The sequence below is a fragment of the Leptidea sinapis genome, chromosome 4 (assembly GCF_905404315.1).
Source record: "Leptidea sinapis chromosome 4, ilLepSina1.1, whole genome shotgun sequence".
Taxonomy (NCBI): domain Eukaryota; kingdom Metazoa; phylum Arthropoda; class Insecta; order Lepidoptera; family Pieridae; genus Leptidea; species Leptidea sinapis.
Window position 1 is genome coordinate 848,929 of NC_066268.1, and position 3,965 is coordinate 852,893.

The window sequence follows — 3,965 nt, forward strand, 5'->3', positions numbered from 1 at the left end:
AATAGAGATTGACATAATGATGCATATTCAGGATCGGTTAACGGTTCGCATAAAATCTGCATTATAAATAATCATAAACTACAGATAGGATATTCAATATTAAATCTCATTCCACAGCTTGATGGTTCCTTGAAAATCGCACTGTGGAGGAACACCATTCATCTATCTGGTGGGGATGATATCCCTTCAGAACACTCCCCATGATAAATGCAGTAGAAGACATACAATGAAGCGACATCCCTATGCAACGCCATTTTATCTAGCCGTTCACAGAAGACTGGGTTCCCGACTATTCGATCAGCTCTGCGTTGCACGCTGTCAAATGGTTCGAGCTGATACTGGGGTGCGCCAGACCATATATGGCAGCAACACTCCATGTGTGGCCGGACCTGAGCTTTGTAGAGCGCTAGAATGTTGGCCGGCTTGAGGTATTGCCATGATCTATTAATGATAAAGAATAGCCAGTTTGGCTTTGTCTTTCAAATGATCGCGGAATTGGCAATCGCTTGAGATTTTGTTACCCAGAATACCGATATTAGGCAAGGTTTTAAGGGAAGGAAGGGATATAAAAAATCAACGGGTTGCACTCCGGGAGTGCCTTGAACATTAACGTTGCGCATTTTTGGATATTTTGGAATGGTTAGGGAATAATTTCGCACGAATTGCTTTATTTATCAGTATAAAAGTATTAGCATTTATGTGTATAATACAATTTTTCACTTATTGCGCTGTCGTACACATAAATGACAATTTATATTACATAAAATTTTAACACTTCAGAGCTATTACAATTATTTTACATTAAAAAATCTCTTTATCTATATATAACTAAAGAATTTTCGATCAGGTCACGTGTCCTGACGCGAGTTTAACGTTTTATACCCATCCCATGAAAAGAACTCAACGCCGCTAATAAAGTATTCACTTCCAAAAGGGCAGGGTTATTAACTTAAGGGTTTCCCTTCCAAAGTAAGAAAGTAAAGGAAGGAATTTGAAGGGACTTTATACAGTATAGAAATATTTATTTATAAACCTAGACCAATTACTTGTTACTAAAACGCGGAATTTGATAAAATAAAAAAAACCATCACTGTTGTTAACGATAAACAGTTGCAGTGCAATAATTGAAATCGAGTGTTTTTTTTAATATGTCTAGATGTCAAAGTCAATGTCATCATATTAATGATATGATAATTATTGTAATGAATATTGTTTTCTATAAAAGGTGCATAAACGACTTTTGCTTTAATTCGTAAAAAAGCATATTTCCTATAACGCATACAAACCAGCGACAACGGCATTCTAGATTTAATTGCCGTCAGGCCCGACTAGCTCAATAGCTAGTCGGGCCTGTTAACTCAATAGTTATAACTATCTAATTGACCCCTATAGCCCAATGGGTATTAACCTTCCTACTGAACTCGAGGTCCCGGGTTCGAATCCCGGTAGGTGCATTTTATCTTTTATCATCTTTATATGATGAATATGAATGTTTGTTTCCGAGTCTTGGATGTTTATTTGTAGTTATGTATGTTTGGGTAAGTATATTGTATTAAATATATCCATGTCTTGCACCCAGAGTACGAGCTATGCCTAGTTTGGGGCAAGATAATTTGTGTAAGAGTGTGTCAATATAAAAAAAACTGTCACAATAGTAACTTTACTAAGGGAAAAATTGGCAAAACATTAACAAGGAAACATCTGAAATAGTTTTTATGTTACTGTTATAATTAGGGGGAAATATTTTTGAGTGTTTGTAACTTTTGGTTTTATGGGCTTGAATTGATTGTGTAAAAAAATATTTTCCCGGCATATTGTCTACTAGCTGACCCGGCAAACGTTGTTTTGCCATATAAATTGTATTGATCTTGTGCTTGTTAGTTGATAAGAGATGGCGCTAGTTGTATTCATTAGTAACAATCACACTTCTTTTATATTTTGTATAATTCACACTATAGTTATATAAATTATAGCCTATTTGTTATTCTTGTGTGTAAGCTATGTTATTGTAAAATTTCATCAAAATCTATTCAGTAGATTTTGCGTTAAAGAAGTTCAAACATACGAGGGGCGGTCAAAAAGTTCGCGGAATGGCGGGGTTGGCGGGGGTGAGGTCGCTCCTCCAGGTAGCCGCTACTTGAGTAACTCATAATTACTATATATGCCAATTTCTAGCCTAATTGGGTCATTAGCTTTCGAGTTACAAACGAGTGAACAAGTAAATCGGGAACAAACTAGCCACTATGGAGAAAATTGAACATCGCGCCGTCGTAAAGTTCCTCACCAAACAAGGAAAAACGCCTCAAACTATTTTGCAAGAGATGTTAGCTGTTTACGGAGACTCTGCTCCTGGTAAAACCATGATTTACAAATGGCACGGCCTTTTCAAGCAAGGAAGGGAGTCAATTGAAGATGATCCTCGACCTGGACGGCCCATTGAGGCCACTACGCCGGAAATCATTGAAAAAGTTGAAAAACTTGTATTGGAAGACGGAAGGTTGAAGAAGAAACAACTTGCAGCATCAGTTGGAGTATCAGAAACCACAATTTTAAATATTCTTCATCAACATCTTGGCATGAGTAAAGTGTGTTCAAGGTGGGTCCCGAGAATGCTCACGCCGCTGCAAAAACGTGAGCGCGTCAACTGTTCCCGCGAGTATTTGGACCGCTGTGGAGAAGTTAGGGAAGAAATTATGGCCCGAATTGTAACCGGTGATGAAACTTGGGTTCACCACTATGAGCCTGAGTCAAAGCAGGAGTCGATGCAGTGGCACAAAAAAGGCACACCACCCCCAAAAAAATTTAAAGTGTCGCAATCGGCCGGAAAGATCATGGCGACTATTTTTTGGGATACTGAAGGTATTCTTTTGATCGATTATAAAGAACGTGGTGTTTCTATAACGGGAGAGTACTACGCTTCCCTATTGGACCGATTAAAAGAAGCTATTAAAGAAAAAAGAAGAGGAAAACTGACAAAAGGTGTACTCCTTTTGCACGACAACGCGCCCGTTCACACGAGTCATGTTGCGACGGCTGCCATTCATCGATGCGGTTTTGAACAACTACGCCATCCACCCTACAGTCCAGACCTGGCCCCTAGCGATTTTTATTTATTCCCAAAGATGAAGAAAGAGCTGCGTGGAAAAAAAAACTCGTACATCCAGACATACAAACTTTCACATTTATAATATTAGTAGGATTTTCAAACCCCTTGTCATTAATACACATTTCATAATCCCTCTATTGCTTGAAGTTATTTCCGTGAAATCTTTTCAATTTTCGTGTCGCTTCACACGCAATATTCAATTTTCTAATATTTGCTCTTTATTCAATTTCACAAGTGGGACAAGGATCTCTTGATACAGTTTCGTTCATTTATAAAAAATCGTCCATATAGTATTCCTTCGTTTGAAAACACTTACCTACTTCAACTCAAAACCGTTCTTCGGATAAAAAAAAACTAAAGCGACTGTCAAAAATTGACACTTCACATGGCGGCGTAAGTTCCGAATTTGGTCATGTTTTTTTTATGATAATAAGGAACGAGACCAGCAGGATGTTCAGCTGATGGTAATTGATATTCACTGCCATTACAATGCAGTGCAGCTCAGGATTCTTGAAAAACCCAAGAATTCTGAACGGCACTACAATTGCGCTCGTCACCTTGAGACAAGATGTTAAGTCTCATTTGCCCAGTAATTTCACTAGCTGCGGCGCACTTAAAACCGAAGCACAATTATAATGCTTACACATTACTGCTTCACGGCAGAAATAGCAACAGCAATACACCGTTGTGGTACCCATAAACAAGCCGGCATCAGGTGCAAAGGAGCCTTCCATTGGTAAATTAGCTGTAGAAATATATTAATCTAACTTTCTATTTATGATAATACTCCTTCCTTCTGTTCACCTCAAAAAATTTCTGAAATATTAAAATTACATTGTATACCATGTATTGCAGATAT